The 25,091-nt window shown below is 44.0% G+C and overlaps 1 protein-coding gene across 18 annotated transcripts in view; it reads left to right on the top strand.

Annotated features, from left to right (window-relative positions):
* nrxn1a (neurexin 1a) overlaps positions 1-25,091 on the top strand; it is a 141,432-nt gene that overhangs the window by 12,698 nt on the left and 103,643 nt on the right. The gene's annotated exons all lie outside the window — the stretch shown is intronic.

Below are 25,091 nucleotides of genomic sequence, written 5' to 3'. Positions count from 1 at the left end.
CGGCCAGCTTGTCTCACACAAAAAGGTAAGAGCATCACACCACATGAGTTTCCCATGACAACCATTCACCTCTGCTTGTCACCGCGGCAACGCTCAGGGGAGCTGCGGCTCACTGGGCTGCGCCTCGTTGCTCTCACCTCGCTCATACCACTGGCCAGAGGAGCCCCATGACCGAGGTGAGTACAAGCCTGCTCCTCTCTCTCTCTCTCTCTCTTTTCTCTTTTTCTTTTTTTCTTTTTTTCTGTGACCACCTGCATTCCTGCGCCCAGCATTCGCACCCCCCTTCCCCACGGCAAACACTGCACATGGCATGCTCTATGCACACGGCCCCATGATGCACAGTGTGGGCCTCTGTCTCGCGTATTCATAGGTGCCATCTACGTCACTATCAAATAGAACGCCGCCATATTTATGACCGATCTCGCCCAGTATGGCCGCCCACACTGCACATTTGAATGTGTGTGAGAGAGAGAGATATGTGGAGAAAATTTCAATTTTAGGCTCCGATCCCTATTTGTTACCTCCAGATTTATTTTGTCCCTTATGATCTGCCCCAGGCTTGCCCAATTGGCTTTCCGCGATATATACAGTAGGCTACATAGCCTACCTTGTTCATAACCCCTCCCCGTAGGCTACAGTGGAAGGCATTCAAGAGTAGGCTAGCCTATAGGAGAGCTGGGATGATTGAAACACGGGACGAATGAAACATTCCAGTTTTCTCCGAGTGTAGGCTAATGATGATAGACAAACATCCTTCGGTCAAAACATAGAGCATGTTAACATCCTTCTATCAGCCAAATATCCTCCTGCTATGTCATTGTATCACGGAGTTACCGGCGAAACGAGTTTTGATGCGCAAAAGTAAACTTCATTAGAGGTTATTTTTTGATTGTTAGCCGAGTATTTTTCATTTAAAGGTTCGACTTCATGCTTATTCAGTAGACCATTTAGTTCTCCACAATCCCAGACTTTCATATCGCATGCTTGTTTACATGGAAAGCAAAACAAGCTAGGCCTAGTGATAGGCTATGTCTGTGTCGGGACGATTGAAACAAGCTTCAATCGTCCCGACCAGGCTGTAACTCCATGTATTTTAATTAAATGCACAAATATCTGTGTTTAAACAATCATTTATGGAGGTGAGACATGGAAAAACAGTTTTAGGAAGATGAAAATGCATTTGGGCCCACAGGGGTTCGAGTTTTCCCATGTTATCCATGGAGACTGACGGCCGGGTTGTTAAGCCTAGGCCTACTTATTTGGATGTGCCGTGGCCTAACCCACGTGAAAACCTAGTGAAATGACATTTCCAACAATATAAACATGATATAAATGGGAAAGCTTACCGTTCTAGCTATAAACATCGCAGAATCATCCACAGGGCATGATATTTCAAAAACCGCACACGCTTCACGATGATGGCAATGAGTTATCAGACATGCACGAAGAGGCTATAGCCCTGCAACAATCTATCTAAAATAACCCCTATTGGGAGTAGGCCTACAGTACCATTCATGATATGTAGTAAAATTTTGAAGTTGTGGGACGTTTTATATTATTGTAGTCTTAGGCCTATGTTCATTCGTCCCCTTATGTTGTTTCAACTGTCCCGAGGAGGGAGGAATGAAACGCACGTCCCACTTTTGCTGTAATAGGCCTAATTCTTGAACGGTTTTGTTCAAAGCTGGAAATGCATTTGTATTTGACAGAGGACAGATGTAGGTTATAGTGACCAAATATTAGCTTTCAGTGTGGTACGATCGGTTTGTAGGCTAAATTACGTTTAGACCTAATTAAAAAGTGTTTCAACTGCTCCCCTGCCTATCAAAATGCTGTGGCTGGATGGGTCAAAAACGTGAAAGTGTAGCACCTGGCCACCAAGGATTTATATTTAATCATGGGAAATGCAAGTATTATGTAAAAACAATTCAAATGTATGATTTTGGTGGTAGTTTACTCTTACTACATGTAGTGAGTTCTAAGCTAGCAAGCTAGCCTACCACTCATTTTAGTGTCATTTCGCTCACAGCTAGCTGTCATTAATCTGGATAATGTCCTTTAATGTCAGATGTGTTTATACCTATTTTATGCACTCCATGGTTTATACTCATTGAAAGAACATGAAGGGAAGGGAAACAAGGCGATTGTGACTTTATGGGAGCAGTTTGTGGTGGGTTATCAGCTGTTAGCTGTCAGACGGTCAGCTGTTGTGACCACTGGGCGGCTAAGCGGGGCGCGAATCGGTCGTAAAGATGGCGGCGCAAAGCTACAGTGACGTCATGAGACACAAACGAATACATTGTGAGGGGAGGGCACCAAGGATGTTGGGGAGCAGGTAGGTGCTGTGTATTTCATTCAGTGTCAAGGATTTGTGTGTGTGTGTGTGTGTGTTGGGGTTAGACTGAGAGGTTTGGCTTGTCTGTCTGTCTGTGTCTTCTAATGCCCATATGGGTCTGAGAGTGTTCTCAGGAGATGTTCTCAGAGAAATGTTTTTGTTGAGAGAAATGTTTTTATTTATTTATTTGTTTGTTTGTTTGTTTGTTTGTTTTGGTCTCCATTCTTCACAGAGGACTTGGTTTTATATGTCTCTCTACAATGGAGTGAAATAGGCCATGTACCGTGTGACTGCACCACCTCAGTTCCATCCAATTAATTCTTTTCACCTTCAGAGTAGATTTATCTTCGTGATTTTGTGTGTGTGTGTGTGTGTGTGTGTGTGTGTGTGTGTGTGAGACATTTGGGATCTTAGTGTTAATGAAGAAAACATACTTTTTCCACGACAAGGTAGTAGATGCAAATGAGTTGCCGCTCACATTTAGTAAAAGTTTGAAGCTCATTTCTCACATTGGGGAGTAAAGGTGCTGGTGCAATCATGAGCAGTTAAATAGATGTGCATTACTTAATCCCCCTCAGCTTTCACACAGCCTGGCAGAGAGCATGCTTGCCCTAAAGCTGACAGAATAGTGTCAAAGCCAGTTCAGTTTCACGTCAATGAATGTGCAGTTGAAGAAATGTAAAAAAAAAATAAGTATGAGTGAAGATGCACTCATACATACATATCCAAAGACTCTCACACATAGGGTTAAGTTGTGTTAGTGCGATGCTTTAAAAGTCAATACACATTATTCAGTGATGGAATGGCTGCTGCATAGTTTCGATGTAAACTACCCTCTACATTATGAAAGACGGTCCCCTTGCCTTGTGGCGGTGCACCCATGAATTCACTGTACTAGTTAACTACAGAAGACCAAAACAAATCTTTTAAGATATGCAAAACTATGCAGTGTCTTCCCCTCTCTAGGTTTTCTTGTCTTTTTTCTGTCCCCCTTCTTCTTCTTCTTCTTCTTCTTTTTCGGCCTTTTCTTCTATTGACGTTTGTTTGTGCACTTGTGTGGATTCAGATGTGCAGATGAGTCTCATTCTTTTGCTGTGGAGTTGAAAGGCAGAGGACAGAAGCTAAGCTGTCTTCCAGAGGCCTCTTGGTCGAGGCTGCTTCAGCTGCCTCAGCTGAGCCGCTCTCTGAGTGGCTGCCTGTGAGCGTGTGCAGGTGGGACGGTGCTTTTGCCAAATTAGAATACATTAAGCCTAATTGACATTCCGTGGTACAAGAAAGCTGGCAGTTTTATTATTTATAGCTAATCTTCAGGGTTGCAAAGCATGCACCTGTCTAAAGGGGGATGGGGGGGGGGGTGTCGTGAGTCGCTTTCCCGTCGCCAACACTCACTTCCCCATTGTTGGGTCCTTCAGGAAGCCACATTGAGTCGCTTTCTTAGCGTCAGATGAGAGTGGGGATTGGACACGGGAGGCATTAACAATCTCCCCCACCACCTCCACCACCTCGGATGTCATCATTCGCTTGCATCCTTGTCATTGGCGTGGAACGGGACGAGTTGAAAGCTGGCATGTGACGTGTTGATCAATACACATTTAAAATCCCATTACGCTTGGCATGGCAATTCTGATGCCTCGTTAATGTAATTACAAAGGCGGAACAGGCCGCTAAATTACTCCCAAAATGAGGCGCTGCCACATCACAGTCGATTCATGCAGGCATTGCTCTGAAAACCCCATTGAGGTGAAGACAAAAGCTAGGACATTTACGGGCAGGAAGGGAGCGGTATGAATTGGCTAGTTCAACATGGTGGTTCAGCAGTCTCTCCATTACACTGTAAAAGCACCACACCCTCATATGCTCCATCATTACAGCACCGTATGACACCATGTTGCATCCGTGGCAGTGTGGGCGTGTGGTATTATATCTATCTGTGGTGCTCTTTTAGCCGGGAAATAGAGATCATCAGGAAAAAAAGTTCCTCTAACGCTAAATGTCAGTGAGGGAACCTCTCTCCATAATCTCCTTTGTGCCGTTATCAGTACCGCCTGACTCAAGCATCCCCACATTTTCTTCAACTCAAGCAGCTCCCATATTTCTTAACGTTGGCTGTTACATTTTTGTATACCACCACTTATTTTTTTTTCATTCATATGAAAATAAAATACTTTAAACAGTAAACAGTTCAGAATCAGAGAAGCTAGTTGTGTCGCTCAAAACATCTTCTGCATCAATTGACTATTTACAACACTGGTTATTTGCATATAAAAATATATGTTAGGAAAATAGCTAGAGTTAAGCAGGGGTAAAGTGAGTTGGTTGCATTATTGTCACCTAGTATACATATATATACTCTTTTGATCCCGCGAGGGAACCTAATCATCGTTGGCAATAAATGGACCCTTTCAAGAGAGTTCCATTATCAGCATCAGAGTTGGCCCCACAAGGCTTCCGTTTTAACATTCCATATGTTATCTTAATGCAGAGGAAGTAGATTGGGAACCAAATAGAACGTTCAAGCATTGTTTTTGTTTTTATTGTTGAAAGGGTCTATAGGACATCCTGTGTCTTAATTTGTGCTGCTGTCACATAAAGACCCACATCTGATGATATCATTTAGCACACGATGCGACACAAGGACCAAGACCTTATGCAGCAGATGGTCATCTATTTGATACGGTAGTGTTGACAGCATGTTGCACAAATTGGTATGATTTCCAAAAAATATGATATCAGGGCCTTTTTCATGTTTGATAGATGAGGACTGACATATTGTATGATGATGATTTTATCACATATTTATAGAGGTTCATTGTTGCCTATGCACAGTATACAGACTAGCAACTACCAACCCAACCTCCAAAAGTCTAGTTGAATTCATGTCATTTGTCGATAAAGCACTCATGAAGCGATTTGAATCGCTTTTTCCATGCTGAAGAGATAGGTAGTCAACATCACAGAAGAATAAATGTTATTTTTTGTTCCTGTAAGTTACATTTAAGTCACAATTGGCAATTAAGAGATTAAAGTGCTCTCTTTTCACCACTGTTAGGGAATGACTTATTTAAAAGACATTGCCCTTGCGTTATTATCTTGTCAACCCTGATACTCATTCACATTAAAGTTCAAAGGCATTTCTCAGGAAGGAGGCTGCCAAGTGGAACTGACGTAGCTTAGCTTAAAGAGGCTTTTTCAGACAACCAAAAAAAGAGAAATCATTTCCTTATGGAGCAGGCTGGTGTGTGTGTGTCTGTGCGCGTGCACGTGGTGTGCTTGTGTGTGCACCATTTATTACAGCCTTCAGGACTTCAAACTCCGTATCTCTAAACTGCCAGCACTGTGTGAGACCTTATCGCAAATTGGTCACCAGTTTCCCTCAGACCCAATGTTCCAGTTGAATTGGATCAGGATATTTTACTTCACTTTCACTGGAGACTTAATAAGGGGTTATAGATCAAAACATCCGTGAAGCAGACTCATGAGCAAACTACCCCCAAACTACTAATGACTGACCAGTCCTTGGGCACTAGCTATCTTATACATTAAAATGTGAACTCTAAATTATTTTTATGAAATACCCTATTGGTGTGCCTCAATGAAAATTTCACATGAAAATCATTTGGGGTCTTTTAATATTGATGGCCTCATTGTCACTGATTAATTTTAGCTGGAGGGCAAGGTACAGGCCTACAAAAATTCCAGTCCAGTAGTCACCATTTTGATATGCCTTCAAAAGAATTCATGGCATGGTGTACATGTTTTGAAGTGAAAGGGCATTTGCACAGATAAAAAACTGATCATATCACACATCACAGTTAACATAAAGCACACATACTATGTTTTAACGAAATCCAAGTCTGTGACACTGCCTCCCAATTCAATTTTCAATTCAATGAGCTTTATTGGTATGACTGTAAGTGTTACAATGTTGCCAAAGCAGTAGTTACATCAAAAAATGAGCAAATAATAATAATAATAATAATAACAATTGACATGGACTATGGAGAATAATAAAAATAATAGAACATTAGAGCCTCCCTCTGTCTTAATATGGCAGCATCCCCCGGTGTAGTACAGCGCTGAGAGGCCAAGCATACCTGACGCTTAGCAGGGGTGCTGTGAGATCTTGTGTTTCTAGTGTCTTGTCGGGAGCTGTGCATGATTTGTCCAGTCTAAAAGGCAGCAGGACGGCCCTGCTCTGACACAGGTGACCCCATTAGAGTTCCTGACGGCACAAGGCTGTGTCTGGACAGGGTGTCTCCTGAAATGCCAAAAGGGCAAAATATAGGCTTCCTCATCGCCTGGCTATGTATGGCCGATCATTGCTAATGAAATGGTTCCCTCATTAAAGGGCCCTAATCAAATCAAAAAGCAATCAGCAGATGTCATTCACTAGCTTTTGGAAAGGGGTTTTCATTTTAGCGCTTGGAATGATTTCATGATAGGTCTGCTTGGCCACAGTGCGCCGGTTTGATCTCAAATGTCATTAAGCAGGGCCCAATTGTAAATGTATTATAGGCCTCAATGAAATGAATTTTGAATTGATTTCTCCAGTATGAGTTGCTCAGTTTGCAGGCTCTGAACAGTTGGCCTTCTTGAAATCAAGGTGCATCACTGTGTAATACAAGATAATCATTGGTGTGTGTGTGTGTGTGTGTGTGTGTTTCGCAGCCGTATTGACTTGCGCTTGGCACAGATGGCGTACGGAATTGCCCAGGCAAATAGTAAATAGCACAGCCCATGGCAGTGGCATTTTGAAACATCAAAACACATTGTCTCTAGGTCTGCAAGCTTGTTCAGCAAGTACAGTGAACGCAGCATGGATATTGGCTCACAGCTGGTGCTTCCTGTATAGATCTGGAGCTGGTCTGTACTTAAAAGGCTGTTGAAAATAACTCCTTCAACCTCCATCCACCACCCTCCTGCCTCCATTTTCCTTCTTCACTCTAAAAGTCCATAATGAAAGAGTGGTATGGATTTTTAGGGGGGCTGTCTTTCCAGGAAAAGGATGGACATATATGTGTATAGATTACATGGCCTGAATAGCATTTGTATTGAATAACGTTGTCATAGCTAATTTGTAGACGGTGGAGGTTCATCACAACCAGTGGCTTTCTGTATTACCTTTCAGCATTATTCACTAGTTGGTCTGTTATTGAGTGTCATAAATGTTCCACCATGAATACCTCCCCAGTTGCAGACCACTCAGTAAAGTCATTTATTGTAGGTGTGATGGGAAATTACTGTTCCAATCATGTGTGTTTATAAAGAGTCAATATGTTCTTTTGAATCTAAGTAAACCTCTGCTTTAGTGCTTTAGTCAATACTGAACCAACTATAATAATAATAATAATAATAATAATATAATACTGCAGAAGCAGCCTCATATTAGATCACTATAATGGTATATTAACATCCTAAATGAGGCTACCAGTGCGGTCAGTTTTGTGCTACTGTTGTGGCCTTATTAGGAGTAGAAATGTCCCTGCTGAGTCACCGGCCTGTGTAGCTCCTCTCAGACCACTCTGCCCTATGCCGAGTCCGCTGGCACAAATGTCACGGCCTTTGACACGCACACTCCTCCCAGGGCTGCCGTGGGAGCACCGAGATGTGTGACGTGCTGACCGGCGGTGACATTTGGGAGCGCGGTGATGGACGTCTGGTTGTTTAATCGCACTGCCTCACTGACTTCGCTCCTCACCTTCAGTGGAAGTCGGACAGCCAGAGGATCAGCTAGTGTCAAGATGACTCTTCCTCAGAGCAGAGCAGCAGGTTGTATGGCCAGAGAGGCATATAGACTTGGACAACAGCGAGCGCAAATATAGAAAACAGATGGGAAAACAACTAGCTTCAGACTAACAGTCTTCTCTGTTTGTTGCACAAAAATGGTAGCTCAGATGTTAGCGATGAAACATCAAATACGGAAAAAGAACAAGAGAACGGAAAAGGTTGAAAAGCCTTTAAGAATATGGAGGGAAGAGAGGAATCCTGAGAGGTGTGGAGATGAATGGCCAACCGACACGTCTGTGCCCCAGGTGAGGGCCACCGAGGGCCGAGAGCCCAGATCAATGTCCTCCCATTGATTGCCCAGAGTGACAAACGTGACAGAAAGCTGTCAGGGAGAGAGATGGATGGAGGTATGAGGGATAGAGAGATGGGGAGAACGCTGAGAGGAAGTGGTGGAAATGGAGGTGAAGATGGAGGAAGAGAGAGCGAGAGAGAGGGAGAGATGGGGTGAGGCCAGGGGGTGAGGGATAGAGGGAGAGATGGTTGGGGGATGGGAACCAGCGCCTTGCCCCTGGACTGATTGTCTGTTTCATTTTCTCAGAGAGTAAATCTGTCCTCGGCCACCCCTCATCAACATCCATCTCCTGGCCACTCACCTCACGCGGGATTGCTTATCCTCCTGGAGAGTCATTTATAATCAAATGAATTTATGAGTTTCATTACTTTGTGACACAATAACTGGTTTAACGCCATGATTTATAGCAGGATTAACAGTTGGATGTTTTGCATATGTGCAAAAAAGGGCTGTGCCATCTAATTCTGTTGCAGCTCCAGCACTGTGCGCCATAGTGTGACCTTTTGAGTGATTAAATTTGCGTACACACACAAACACCCGCACACACACACACACGACACACCCATGCACACAGAAAGACAGACACACACACAAATAACTTTGTAACCTCTGAAAGTGATGAGGGCTGACAGCTTGTGTATTGAAATCTGTAAATATGCATGAGAAAGGCTGCTAAGCATTTCCTCTTCACGCTCAATGGCTTGCCAGGAGAGAAAAGGGCTTGTGGCTTGTGATTCATTTTCTCGTGAGTCACAAAGCCTCTACACTCGCTGCACCTCACTTCCCAGCGAAGCCAGAGGAGGGTGAGAAAGAGCAGACAGACAGACAGACCAACAGACAGACGGTCAGAGAGACAAACGGTCAGACAGACAGACCAGAAATAGATTGGTAAACAGGCCGAGCACAGCCGCCTGGGCTGTCTGAGTCGGTGTGTTTTGATCCCCGCCCCTCTTCCCTCTCGCTTGTTTGTGTTTGGCTCTGTGTGCAGGGGTGTGTGGCTTGTCCTCTATGCTGCTGACCTGCCAAATCCACGGCGGTCAGCACCCTGCCGTCCCGCAGGCTACGGGGGAGGTTCGTTAACCTCAGACCTGCTGGCCCACAGGGGCCAACATGGCAAAAGGTACTGTAGACCTGCAAGATCAGGATTCTCCATACTCAACTTCTTTTTTAGCCTGAGGTGGCTTTCTCCTTCATAACAAATAACTTGCTTATTAGGTCAATTAAACTGGCAATATGATTGGTTGACATGGAAACGTTAATGCCTTTAGCCTTTTTTCTTTTAATTAGATTTTAGAATAATGTTGAATTCAATTGCCTTTTGTTACAATAGCAAGTGGGTACATTACAGTTTTATTGTAATCTCAGTAGTGGCCACCTTGGTAAGGGTCAGAAATAGGCAGCATTAATCCAATACCTCATATTTTCTATACCTTGTTAGAATCAATCCCTCAACTCTCAACCTTATCACATATACTGTTCTAAACCATCCTAAGCTCCTGCAAATTGCATCAAATCTCTTTCCCTGAGATTCTTTTAATGATACGGCCAAGACTTTTTACAAAGGAAAATCAAGAGTGCCCAAGCCAAGAAGGAAGAGATTTCTGTTGCTATGGCTGATGTCACTTCTCATGCATGAGCTCGCTTTTGTAGTGCCCTCAGTGATTGGCTGATGAGTGACAGGTTTGTCATGTGGAATTACAGAATTACATTTTATTTTGTTTGGGATTTAGGAGTCCTCTAGATAATGTCTTAGTTCTCCCAAGTTTTTACTTTTAATGTTGAGTTGTTTTGTGAATTACACTTCGTCAAGAACAAAAATGTAAGTTCCAGTTAAGACATGCCAATTATTTTTAGGAGTTTCTCCAAAACTGACACACATAGGGACTGTTTGTGGTAGGACCTACTTTTGGCCTCACGATTCTTTGTTAAACCAGCACAGACTTATATCCCCCAACCTGGGAGACTTGGTGCCAGTAAAGGATACATATGTGCATATGTACAATCCTTGTTAACCAATCAGCTTCTTATGACCTGAAAAGAAAGTGACAGTTTCATCGAGCTGCTCGGACAGAGCACCGGTCGCCCGCGCTGCTCAGGGGCCAGTAAATTAGGGGTGTGGTGGAGTGTGAGATACAAAGCTGTACTCCGGGACCGTTTGTTCCCGCATTCTTCTGGAGAAACTGGGCCGGATCATTAGGACAGAAATCAGATGGCCAGACACATGCAAAATATGGAGAACTAGCAAGCCAGAGTTTCTGCAATGCAAAATTTATGTATGTGTTTTAACAACAAAAAAATGTACACTAAGACAACATGTTTTTTTGCTGAGTCTCATTGTGTTTGGTAGTTTGCTCAGCAACATTAATTAGTTATGTTGTTAAATTAATGACCTATCTTTCAACAATAGAGAAGATGTAAGCACTCTGAATCCATCTCCATTCTGTCTTCCCTTCTGCTCTCGCCTATTAGGCTGCAAAAGCACCTGCTGTCATTGACAAACACCATTTCAAAACATACATTCTGATGTTTACATATGTCTGCATAATAGCACCTTGACTAGTAGAATAGCGGTACCATTTAGATCCTTATTTAACCCATATGCATTTTTTTAATGTAATATTTATAGACCCTTTCAACAAGGTAAACAAAAACAATGCTTGAACGTTCTATTTGGGCCCCAATCTACTTCCTCTGCATTAAGATAACATATGGAATGTTAAAAAGGAAGTCTTGTGGGGCCAACTATGATGCTGATAATGGAACTCTCTTGAAAGGGTCCATAGGAAGCATTTTCCACCTGAGCCATCTCCTTATGTTTCCTGAGTTGAGTCATGTGTGCGCCACAGCGGCTCTCTAATCTGAGTGTATCCACCCAACACCCTGCTGTTTCCTGTAGAGACAGCATCCAGTCTGGAAATGGATTGGCTTCTCTCTATTCTGCACACACCCAGCCATCTCCTCCAACCGCATCCTGTTTCAAATATGTCCTCCACTGCCTGGCTGCCACTAATTAAGAAAGTGCGCATGCAAATGTAATAAATCCTGGTAAATTGCACTGATTTTTAAATACAATTAGTTTGATGTACTAGGTCCCATTTTTACAAAATTCACAAAAGAATTCGTAATCTCTCTACGCAGCATAACGCTATCATTTCCCCACACTTAAAACTGTTTAAAGGTGACAGCCAACACTGACAGAAATAACACGAAAGCTAGCTACCAACAGCCAATCCATGTATGGGCGTCATTCCAGGACGAGTGTGCCTCCTCTGCATTCGCCCTGAAAGGACAGTGTCAACTAAAATTGAGATCAATGTCAATTTTATTGATCATAAAGCCCATCCCAGGGCTGCACCTGTGGCTGCGTGCCGAGCAGATTGCGCTTTTAACAGGAGTTCCACACATTACCCTCCTAATCTCACTGTAATGGGATGGTGAAAGGCTGTAAAACACTCCTTTTACTCCCCCTTTCTCTCTCTCTCTCTCTCTCTCTCCCATTTGTGTCACCTCTTGAACCACCCCTCCCTCTCTGTGTCTTCTCTCTGCCTCTTCTTCTCTTGTGTGGCCCTCGCTCTATATCTGTGAGTCACCTTGAACTGTAGCCCTCTTCTGTGGATGCCAAATGCCATCTGCTTTGGGTGTTGCCTTGTGATTGCCCACTCGCCCTGCCGCCCAGACAGGGACAGTATGGACTCCTCGTGCCACTCCGCTAACCCTGCTGCTTAGACAGCAACTCTGTTCTACATGCTGTTCTATGTATAACTTCCATATAACAGTGTGTGTGTGTGTTGTGTGTCTGTGTGTGTGTGTCTGTGTGTATCTGTATTCACAGTCATGTGTCTGTACTTGTCTAATAAGGACAAACAATACCATTTCCCAAAGGACGTTTGAAATATATTTTCTCTGAACCTTTAGCATACAACCCCCATTATCATCATTGTTATGATGTACACATATTGCTTATGTATGTAAAACCTTTTTTATTTGGCACAATGCTGAAAGGGTTGCTTTGAGTTGTTTACTGCATCTTGGCCAGTCCCTCATGCAACACTTCTAATTTTGTGTGCTCTATTCAGCTGCAGTTGAGAGCTACACCGGGCTCATTTAATGAATCTGAGACAAAGGAGTTTCATCATCCCACTGGAGCTGTTGTCCTGGAAACCGAGAATGAATTTTTTAAAATTGAATGTTCTCATTGGCATCGGAGGCGGAGAGCACTTGAGCATTGTCGCAACTGGCAGAGAGGTCGCTTAGTAATGCAGAGCCAAGACCATCACTCTGTCTGTGATTCAGAGTGTGAATGAGTCAAGCCAAAATCACAAGGTTGGGGTGGGTTTGGCAGTGCTTATATATTTTTCCAGTTCTGCACGGATTGGAGCGGGAGAAAGAATATACATGCAATAGAATTGAAATGACGGTACTGGCACTAGCTATTCATTGTGACTGTTTAGTGGTTTTCTCATTTTGGCTGTGTTTTTTCATCAGTAGTTACAGTTGGATAGGTCGCTCTGAAACGGGGCTCTGTCCTACCACCCACTGTTCTTTAAATTTCTAATGAAGATTATACCATTTTCAGTTTCTTATCAATTGCTTTAGCTTAAATTAAGAGTTTTAGTGAAAGAAAATTATGATGGAACGTCAAGCCGATTCTTTTAATGAAGGTTTCCAATAATCCATATTCATTTCTGTGCTTTGATGTTGTGTTAATGAATTGGAGGGATGAGCTGTGTGCAAGTGACAATGAGGTCCTCGCTTCCCTCCTCATGATAAGAGCCCAGCGCTGCCTTGCTTGAGTGGATAGCAACCCAATAAATTCACATTTCTACCACAAGTACAACCTGTCAAATTGGAAATATGGAAATTGCTCAGGAGCTTATTGAATCACAAGCTTAGAAAAAAATACATCAGCACAGTGATTGGTACTTTTAAATGCCTTAATGCCACACACGTACACACACGTAGTGAGCTTTAGAGAGGTAGTTGGTGCAGAATAAATTTTAGTCAAACTGCTGGTGAATTTTCCTCACAGGACTATACTGGCATAAATACATCTTCAGTGGCCATACAGATTGAATCGACATAAAGAATATTCATGGCCAGTTTTACCTTTGTAACAAGGTGATATTAGAGATGCTAGATGTGACCTTGATATGTCTTTCCAGTCACCTGGTCTATCTCTGACCTCTCACTGGACATGTGGTTATGCATGTCTCCATCTGTTTACAGTTTTTATCTGATGGAATGTAGAATACTAGATTTAAGATTTTGGTCACACTTTACTGGGATAGTTCGCCCACGGATTATGTACACATGCTCAGATATTCAGTATTTATTCAACAACAATTTCACATAATGACCTTGAATCTTAACAGATGATCTGTTAAAGTCCCTGTGGGCTGACTATCCAACTGAAATGTTACCAAGATGTTTGCCGAAAGTGAAAGGAGAGGATGGCAGATGGGGTAGTTTAAAATGTCAGACATTTCTGCTGCAGAGTGCTGACCAGGCTGACCAGTGCTGACCAGGCAATATCCTGATATATATGACAGGAGCATTATGGAATGACAACACGGTCCCTGGGTCTGTCTTTTACAACCAATATGCTTTTTTGTGACTAGTCCAGCTGTCGACTAAGTCTAAATGTCAAAACACCTATTTGAAATCCATACCATGGACTGACAACTAGTCCTAACTAACCTTTAAAGGTGCACTGTGCAGGTTTAGGTGTTTTTGGCGACTGTAAAGCTCCCTCTAGAGTCACGATATATTTATATTTTACTCTGCTGTTGTAAGTGGCAAACTTCTCGTGACTTATCCCCCCTGTACACAATGAAAATGACTGTTGTGGAGGTGAAGGATAAACAACATGCAAAAACTATCTCCAAAGAACTAGGCTATACAGTATCTACTGACAAGGTAATGATTCAGGATTCTCGTGTGATTTGTCGGGTCACTGTTCTTGAAGTTGCATTGCTGGTTTCTCAGTAGTGACTTGCTATGTCTATGCTGTATAGCTATGCTAGGTGAGCGATTCGCCTATTACAAGTTCATTTACCATCAATTTGGCTTCGTAAAAGTAAAGTGTACCTTTAACTCATATGTTCATTGTCTCTATATTGTATTACCCAAAGGCACGTATCAGCTTTGTCCCCTACTGATTCCCTCCTTTGCTTTTAGGGGAAATGTTAGAAATACACAGTGCCTGTTGAAACATCAAAAAGTGCAGATGCCAAAAACTGCCACTCATCTGAAAAACACCCAGAGCAACAAAGGACCTGTTTGTGTTGCAGTGGGTGTCAAACACAGCTGCTTTGTTTGGTTGTGCTTGTGCAGTCTTGTAATGGTCTAGAATTTTCGGCGGTTGACACCCCAGTTAAAATGTCTGGCGACGATGCACAAGGGAATTGATGAGCAGAGACAGAGGACGCCTCGGCTGCTGAAGTGTCCCTGCGTGGAGGCTGCCGTTGTGGTCCAGTTTAGACGTACCCTCCTGCACGCACCCCGGCTCAGTCTTCAAACTGGCAACCCGCGCTCCCTCGGCTCAAATTGGGAATATGTGCTCATCAGCCTACGGACAACCCAAACATCAAGGGTGCGCTTGTCCTCCCAAATGGATTTGATCTGACAGGGCTGTAACTAAACTGAAAAGCAAGAAAAAGATGGCAGAAGAAGTAAATGTGTGTGGGGGGGGGAGGTAGAGAGAACGAGGGGGGGGGGGATCTGTTAAGGTGCTGAATTTAGACTGCTGACAGACTCTTCTGAGGCTGCTGGGATATTGCAGTCATTTCTCACTGCCAGCTCTGGCTGCGGGAGGGGGGGAAGAAGGGAGAGAGAGAGAGAGAGATATGGTAGCATTTGGGGCTTTTAGAGACTTAGGGAATGGCTGTGCCTGAAGGAGAGAATGCTATACTCAGATGCAGCCTGCAGCCAAAACACACACAGAGCACACACACTGAACACACACTCACACTCACACTCACACTGACACACACACACACACACACACTCACGCACACACACACACACTCACATAGGCACCCATCTCCCCACGCTCCCACACTTCTTGCGTACTGTCGGATATTGTGTGTGGGTGTGATTGTATACACAATGCTTCAATATTTAATGGACATGTAATGGACCCTGTGCCTCCACCCTACAGGGCCCAGGCCGCGTGTGACCCTGGGGCTCTGACCTCTCCCCCTCCCGCTCTTTAAATATACAGGAGTGTGGTGGAGGACGACTGCAGCCAGCTCCCCTACGGGCCTCGAGCGGTGCGCTACTGTGGAGCCAGAGGCTCTAGCCCGGCCTGGGGGAGGTGGGATCAGATCCCATTAATAATAGAGAGACGCGCGTGCTTAAAGCCAGTGGGAGAGGGGAGGATTGATTGCCTGCAGGTGATGATGGAGGGATGGTGGTCTGTGGGAGCTGCTTTCCCGCTCTCCATGCTGCCCGCAGGGTCCAGCAGGAGATCCTGGAGTGTGGATGCTGACCCTGGTAGTGATGAGCTCTTTGTGAGGTAACACCGCCAGCCACGTCTCCCCTTTAGTGTTACAGGAGGTGGCAGTAAGAGGGAGCAAGTGAGTAGCAGACAAAGCAGACTTCTGTGATGTGCGTCTTAGGAGACCCCACTGTCCCCCACTGCTGACCGCTGCTGACCATGTGAAGAGGAAAAACATGTTTTTTGAAGGAGAGCATTCATATCCATATTTGCTAAGTGAATAAAAAACGTTCTGTTGGAGCATTGCACTAAATGTGCAATACAGCACAAGGGCTGAGGGGGGAGAATCAGTCAAAGTAGAAGTCACTCTTTGCCTCTCGTCTGCCTGACACCACCATGAGAAAATGAGTCCATCTCAGCCATTCCTCAAACAATTTCTCTGTTTAATGCAGTCAGTGTCCTCTGCGAAAAAACAACAGGAACAAAAATGATTGTTCATCAAAAGAGGAGCAGAGAACAGGGGGATAGAGAGAGAGAGAGAGAGCGGGTAGCGAGGCTGCAGAGTTTTCCCTTATCAGACGGATCATTATAAGTTTTATCTCAGCCGCTCGCGCACGCTCAGCCAGCAGAAAACAAACGGCGCTGTCAGCCGCCATGCATCACCCATAATTCCTGCTGCTTTGCGCTCCGTAAACAGCCCCTCTCTCTGCTCCAGCCATGCTGACCTTGGACGAGAAGAGATAAATACGTGGAATTCATTTGTTGCCAGGGCAACGGCGCTGGGGATGGGGGTGGCACTATGGAGGCTCCCCTTTTAGATAGAGCCCCCCTCTGAGTTATGGCCACTCTGATGGGTGTAGTTTGGGTGTGGGTTTGAGGTACCGGTACTTCACCACTGCCATTTGTCAGCAACTGTGACTGGAAAAGTATGTTGTAACCAGAGCTGCTTTCTATGCTAAAGGTACTGTAGGCATCTTCCTCCAGATATTATTGCTCCTTTTCCTCTGTTAGTCTGTGCCTGTATGTTCACATTGGTGTTAGATATACTTTATCTTGGTACACTGCAGACATCCCAAGTCTCCCGGAAGTTCCGGGAATCTCTCGCATATTGATAACGGCTCCCTGACGCCCGCAAATTAGATAAAATCTCCTGGAATCTAGAGTGAGCGAGCAAGAGCGCACACGCAAGACCGAGACTTCAAATCACGTATGCATCTGAGTTTAGCGCGCACACGACAGAGAGAGAGAGAGAGAGAGAGAGGAGTGGTGCGCGTCAGTGTTGCGCGGGTTTGGTCACAAGCGGCCCGCGGTCGCCCGATATTTTAATCAACCCGACCGCAACTCGGACCGCGAATATTAATTAGGACAAAATTATACCCGACCCGCGATCCGACCCGCTTATTTACAAAATGTGTGCTTTTGGTTATAGCCGGCAAACAGTGTGACAGTAGGCCATTTCTGTAAAACAAACTAATTTATTTGCGAAACTTTATGCAGTAGAACTACACGCAGTAGGCATGCAGGACATATGTTTGCGCAGGACAGAGAATGAGAATAAGAGCGCAAGCACGCACGCAACCACCAAGGATTAGAACACTAGGATAAGATTTGAAGGCCATGGACATACATCTTTCTTTCGAAAACAGAAATGGTGAGGCAAGGTAGGCAAGAGATACATTGCTGGTCAAAACGTTAGCGTAAGATCTGGTTTATAATGCTGAATGAAGCACAAAGCTTTACTAAAGCACATCCACTGTTTAAAGTCACAAACACAACGAACTAAGGTAACTTTTATGCATCTTGCGAACCTATACCGGTAGATATGGCTGTATAGTCTGTGCCATAACATTTATTCCTGTAGGCTGCCCGTTTTGGCTGTCATACTTAAATGGCTTCAAGAAGTAGGCCTACATAGACCATATACCATAGTACAAGAAACTTGTACTACTGTCATCTTCTTTAAGAACTTTTCCCAATATTTCCCATAGCCTATATCGCTTTTCCTGAAGGGGTGTCTTTATTATTTTAACTCGCGTCTTCAGCTTCTTTACTGTTGACTTTACTGTATTGATGCTTTACTGTATTGATGCTAGCTAGCCTTCTTGTGATATTTTAAGTAGGCCTATTTGTAGAAAATATATATTTAATTCATTTGAACTGACCCGCCCGCAAATGACCCGAATATCATTAAAATATTTTGTTTACGACTCATAACCGCAGGTGACCGCGGTCATCCGCGGGCGACCGCTTAATTTCGGGCAGACTGCGCAACACTGGTGCGCGTGTGCCTGAAGCAAGACGCATCCTGATTGGCATGTTTTGCTAAATCAACCAATCAGTTTTCAATGTAGTCAGGCTTTTATGTCTTTTATCCTGAACGAAATTAATCAGTTCAATGTATCTAGGAACAGGAGCGTCATGGCAGAGTCAGAGTGCCCCCAAAAAATGAACATTTAAGACCCATTTCACATCAGACCACACGATGTGTAGGCCTACCCTTGTCTCATAAGATTAAACAATAATGATACTGTAGTTGGATGCTGCACTGTTTGTACCAGTGACTTATTGCCCATGGCAGGTTAAATGATTGCAAAAGACATGTTGAGGTGAGTTGAACAAGTGTCATTTCATGTGCATATTATTCAGGCCTATACTAGATGGCTAGTTGCCAAAGCTACATGAAAAGACCAAACTACCAAAATCTACATATTTTATTATCAAAATTCCTATCTATAGGCCTTCCTTATTTGGTGTACTGACTAGACATTATTGAACAAACATTCATCTGTATTTCAGTATCTAAGTATACCTATAGGCTACAATAATTTCTTCGGGATACCTACCTGAAATTACTTTTTGCAGGTTGGGATGTCTGACACTGATGCACACACACACACACATACTACATGCACTCATACACACACATACACACACGCACACACACACAAACACACACAGCACAGAGGGAGAGAGAGAAGTGTGTGAGCAGTGATTTACTCCAGAGGAGAGGTGCTAGGAGGGCTTTGTGCAGGTGACTCAGGTCAGCAGCCCCTGCTGCACACAGCTGCTGTGCTTACACACCCCATAATTAGCTTTCATTTCCTGCTTTTACTGCTTGTCATTAAAATTAAGCCTCCAAGTCACACATTTACTACCTTTATCAGCAACACTAGATGTTCTTGGGGGAAAGGAGCCACTTAAGCAGATGACTGTTTTGTTGTTTTATTCTATAATTATTTAGGTTTTCAGTAGTTGTAAAATGGCTTGGTTATAGACAAGATTGTTATGTACAATCGACAGGAACTCACAGAATGACTTTAATCACAGTATAACCAAACCTTGTGCACAGTGCACATTGCACAGTGAAAGCAAAAGTGATACTCCCATTCATATGCAGTTCTAATGCAATTGCCATTCATATTCAGTTCTAATGCATGCAAAGTGTGGCTGACTCCCCAGAGCTGATGAAGGAGTAGCTTTACACGGTCATGTCAAAGGGATGCCATTTCCTGGTCATTCTAGAAGTGCCTTCTGGCATGTGACAGCGCAGTAGCCTCAGTGATTAATTGCCTGTCTGTCTGGACACATCTTGAATCGGTTATCAGACAGCGTAGTTTTCATAATGTTGTAGAATGATCAGCGTGGCATTTAGAAACTGCAGCTTTTCTTTCCCTGGCCCCTTCACCGCACCACCCCATCATAGCACGGTGGACTGCATACCCATCAGGGCAGCAGATATGTCATCATCAAGAAGTACTGAGATTAGACAGGCCTATTCAAATGGCAGCCCAGGGACCGCATGTGGCGCAGAAGCACATGCCGAGTGGCCCAGCCCATGGTCCCGCTAGAGAAAGACCGAGAAAAATAAATTGCGAGCCTTCAGAAATTCCTACATCAATTCCTACAGTATTAGCCTACAGACTATGAATGCAACACTCCGCATAGCCTAGCACTTTTGTTTTTATGAGGTGTGTATGTAAATTAATCTGGCACTCTGAAAATGCTCACAATGCAGTAGAAAAAGATGAGCGTTCTATCTCTCTATGAACTAACAAACATTTCTCAACAATCAGAATTGACATTAACACAAAGAGGTTGAAATAAGGCTTTATGTTTCATTCATGCGCTTGACCACAGTAAGGCCGATTAACACTATGCACCTAATCACTAAGTATGGTCTGTATAATTTGTAAATAAATCCAGAATCTGTTCTATATCCTCTAAACACTGTGTGCTCTATCCCTTCAGATGGAGCGCTCAGAGTGTGCTCTGAACGCTCTGAGAGAGACACTCTAAATAAACGTACGAGGATTCCATTAACACTCCGAATTTATGAACGGTCTGAAAGTGCTAGAGTGGGCTCATAGCACTCTGAGTTGCAGTTTGCGAACGCATGCAGTTATATGCACTTTTTGATGTGCCTGGGTCAGATCTGACTAAACAAAGGGACCCAATAAGGGAATACACATTTCCAATACATTCATTTGCGTTGAAAAAACATTGTCATTACCTGCTGCTTACTAGCCACTGACAATGTCTGGCCCAGCTAAATGTCTTGGTTAGAAATTCTGGCCTAACTGAAGTTGTCATTGAAGGTCTAAGGTCATGTATCAGGATGTGCATAGAGCCACTGTTGTGAATCACTGATGCAAAATGAAGAATTGTTCCTTAGATCAATAGAAAAAGTCGCTAAAAACAGAAACTTGGTCTTAGCTTTCACAGGCTGTGCTTTCCATTTCCTATTTTTAAGAATGTCTGTAGGATGCCGGGGTGGCAAACTCTGCACATTCACTGTCTTTGAATTATATTTTTATATGAAATTTAACGACTACTACAACCATCACCGGATGAGGTTCCTTTCAACTATTCCTACTATTTCTCTTGGCTATCTTGCCGAAAGAGAAGAAATTATCATAATACTGCACTCGATTTTCTCCCCAGTAATGATCCTGAGGGGAGAGAGGGACGTGCAGCTGAAGGAGTCCATTCTTATTGGCTGCAATGAGCTCCTGCAGCTCTGAGGCTACATCTGTGTCTTTTGTGCTGATTAGCCGCCCCACAATGTCATGTGCGGAGGGCCGCAGGGGACCGGCTCCAGCAGGGTACGACTCTTGCCACAAGACCTCACACAACGTGGCCGTGTAAAGAGCTTTGGTTTGGGGGTGCCGGGTCTGCGCACGTCTCCCCCCTCTGTGGTCTGGACCAAAAGAAGCAGAAGGGCCTCGTGTACCGCAAAAATGGTTAAGCGGCGCTATTTTGTGGACTTGGCCATGTGTGTTGGACTGAAGGTTAATAGCATGGAGGGTGCATATATTTGCATGCATTTGCATGCCTTGACTGTGGCAGGCCATTCATCTGTGTGTTTATGCTTGTGTATGTGTGTTTGGGCAAGGATATAGGAATGTGTGTGTGTGTGTGCATGTGTGTGTTTGTGTGTGTGTGTGTGTGTGTGTGTGTGACTAAATGAGCAAGGGAATGAGTGTCCAGATGAGTGAGTGTGTGATTGAGGTGTGATTGAGCATGAGATCAGGAAAATGCGTGACTTACTACACACCCAACCAAAACTGTCAAGTCAAAGTCAAAGTCAGCTTTATTGTCAATTTCTTCACATGTTCCAGACATACAAAGAGATCGAAATTACGTTTCTCACTATCCCACGGTGAAGACAAGACATATTTTACCAATTTAAGTCCACAGACAAACATAACATTCAAGTAAACAAAAAAGTAAGTAAATAAGTAAATAAGAGGGCACATATAATAATGAAAAAATAAGAGCAGCAAAATTTGGTTGAAATTGTGCATAGACAGTCAATAAAATACTAGTGCAAAGTCAGGCCAATAAAAGGCTTGGGTAGTTCTGTTTGACCTAAGTAATAAAGAAAGTGGCATAGTGGTGCAAGTTATGTAAGAGCAGCAGAAGTGTTGTGTTTTCAGGACAACAACACCAAGTTGTAAAGTGTACAAGTGTGCAAGTGTTCAAGTGTGCAAGTGGGTAGTGCAGGCGGCCATTGTGGGTTCAATGTCCAGGATGTTATGTAGCTGAGGGTGGAGGGGGGAGAGGAGGGAGAGTTCATCATCCTTACAGCTTGGTGTATGAAGCTGTTGGTGAGTCTGGTAGTCTTGGGGCGCAGGCTTCTGTACCTCTTCCCAGAGGGCAGTAGATCAAACAGATTGTGGCCGGGGTGACTTGCATCACTCACAATTTTGGTTAACCCTTTGAGGTGAGGTGGGTGGTGTAAATGTCCTTCAGGGAGGGGAGTGAAGCACCAATAATCCTTCCAGCTGTGTTCACTATGCGCTGCAGGGCTTTCCTGTTGTATTCAGTGCAGCTTCCGCCCCACACAGCGATACTGTGTCTATGTGTGTGTGTGTGTGTGAGTGAGTGAGTAAGTGTGAGAGTGAGTGAATGTGTGAATGTGACCGACTAAATCAGTGAGTGAATGAGTCAGTGATTGACGAGCAAGCACTGTACAGTATATCATTAAATGAGTGTTTGTGTGTGTGTGTGTGTGTGTGTGTATGTGTGTGTGTGTGTGTGTGTGTGTGTGAGTGAGTGAGTAAGTGTGAGAGTGAGTGAATGTGTGAATGTGACCGACTAAATCAGTGAGTGAATGAGTCAGTGATTGACGAGCAAGCACTGTATATCATTAAATGAGTGTTTGTGTATGGTGTGTTTTTGTGTCTGTCCCTGTCTATCTTTATGTTTGTGTGTCCCTGTGTGTGTGTCCCTGTGTGTTTGTGTGATCGCACTGGTTTGCTGGACATATAATCTCTAACCTGATGAGGACACAGTCGCCCTGACTCACGTCGGTCACCCCGACACCCCCCACACACACACACACACACACACACACCCTGCCTTCTCCACCTCCACCACCAGCGGGGGACCCGGGCGGTGCTCCCCCTCCTCCGGCCCCCGATGTGTCACAGAGGGAGAGGATTACACCATAATCAGGTTGCAAGGTCAAAGCCGGAGCGAGGGCAGTGCACACGCGTGAGAGAGAGAGAGAGGGAGAGGAGGGAGAGAGGGAGAGAGAGAGAGAGAGAGAGAGAGAGAGAGAGGAGAGAGAGAGAGAGAGGGGAGAGAGAGGGAGAGCAGCTGAAATACACTCCAGCAGAATATAGTGTTTCATGCCGCTGGCTTCACTTCATTCATCACCGCGTCTGAGGTGTGGGCGAGCTGCCATGCCCCGGCAGAGGACGACAGGGAGAGAGGGAGCAGGGTGCCGAGGAGAGAGGAGAGGTGAGCGCAGGAAAGAAGAGCAGAATAATTGGATGGGTAGAATAAAGCGGAGGTGAAAAAAAGAAGTGCTCGGCAGTTTTTGCCCCCTCTCTCTCTCTCTCTCTCTCTCTCTCTCTCTCTCTCTCTCTCTCTCTCTCTCTCTCTCTCTCTCTCTCTCTTTCTCTCTCTCTCTCTCTCTCTCTCTGTCTCTCTCTCTCTCTTTCTCTCTTTCTCTCTCTCTCTCTCTGTCTCTCTCTCTCTCTCTCTCTCTCTCTGTCTCTCTCTCTCTCTCTCTCTCTCTCTCTTTCTCTTCTCTCTCTCTCTCTCTGTCTGTCTCTCTGTCTGTCTCTCTCCCGTCATCCTGATTCCGGCAGCATCTGCCTGCGTGGTGTCCTCTGGTAGACAATGGCCAGCCCAGACTTCCGTGAAACAGTCGCCAGTGATTTGATGTTGTTTTTAATTAAAAAACTTCAATCAAGCCCATCAGAGGTAGAAATCACATCTGTGCCAGAGCCTTTTGTTTTTGCTCTTCTCTCTCTCTCTCTCTCTCTCCCTCTCTCCCCTGCCCACCCCCACCCAGTGTCAAACCTTTTTTCTTTTCTTTTGTTCTCCTAGACGAGATTGGAATTCTGTAATTAGGAGAAATTAGACTAAGGAACACGTGTGTGAGAAACAGCCTCGCTCCCCATCTCATTTCTTCATTTGTGTAGCCATCAGTTGAACCTCAGCCCAGAGAATGTGACTAATGAACTAATGAAATGCAATTGGGCTGGCTCCATGGCAGACTGCGAGGCAGCAGCGACGGAAGGTGGAGGAGAACGCGGCTTGAAATGGTGACGAATGGCCCCGACTGATAGAGTTATACGACTGCGTTTACTGACGGGAAGAGAAAATGATAGCATCCTCCTTCAGGAATTGAACGGGTATAAATAAATCATATTACTATAGAGGAATGGAGTGGTGAGAGAGAGAGAGAGAGAGAGAGAGAGAAATAAAGAAATATGCTAACCATTATCACGCCATTAGCTATCCATCTGTTAATTTATTTACATTTACTTTTAGCAATTTAATGTTCGGGCAATAAACAGGAGCAGAGTTGAACATAATGACAGCTTTAAAGACACATTTCCCTTTATCTCGTATGCCCATAACCGTATAGGTAAATATGCAAGGCTTTCACCGGCCAGAACCTCCATCAAGCTACTTTATTGACTAATTTAATCACTTGGGAATGATGCATTCCCTGTATACAACATAAATATTGGTCATTTCTACAAGCTTGTTCATTTGATAAGGTCATTTGATTTTTTATAACTTTTAGTTATGTCCTTTGTGTTTCAAAGGTTATTTTGAACATGGTTCTTTTCACCACGATGAAGGCCTCAATTCTGAAATACTCCAGTGTATAGCTTCATCTTCTACATAAATGTTTAATGTAGATATATCTGCCTTGGCTACATATGGATGAATAAGCAATTGATATCATACAGGATTGGTACAGCATGTCTGTAACATGACTCCTTTAAAGAAAACCTCGCTTTGAATGTGTCAAGTAAGTGATGGCTCTATTCCATCATGAGGGAGGATATGACACGGCAGTAGCAGCATCTCCCCTGTGCCCACTGTGCTAATGCACTGCCATTTCCCATCCAGGCTCAAAGGTTTTACATGCAGGATGCGCGTTCAGTGACTGAGACATCCACTGGGAAATATGTAGTCACTTCTCCTGATCATCTGATGGTAGCGAGCCAGAGAAGATAATCTATTTTGGCAAGATATTAGCTCTTTTAAATAGAGCCCTGCATTCTTGGCCAAATCTATTCGGTAAAATAGTATGGCACATATGGAACTTTGATCAGTGTGTTAGCTGTTTATGTTTCACTTATTTGGCTCGTCTGTCAATGTATGTGTCTGAACCAGACTTTTAGAGAGGAAGTTTATAAGATAGGTTGTTCAGTCAGGTAGAAGCTACGCTGATGAGGAGAAATGGGAATTGCAGCCAAATGAATCTTGCC

This window comes from Alosa alosa, chromosome 17 (genome assembly GCF_017589495.1).
Source record: "Alosa alosa isolate M-15738 ecotype Scorff River chromosome 17, AALO_Geno_1.1, whole genome shotgun sequence".
NCBI lineage: Eukaryota > Metazoa > Chordata > Actinopteri > Clupeiformes > Clupeidae > Alosa > Alosa alosa.
This window is presented reverse-complemented; position numbering and strand designations above follow the sequence as displayed.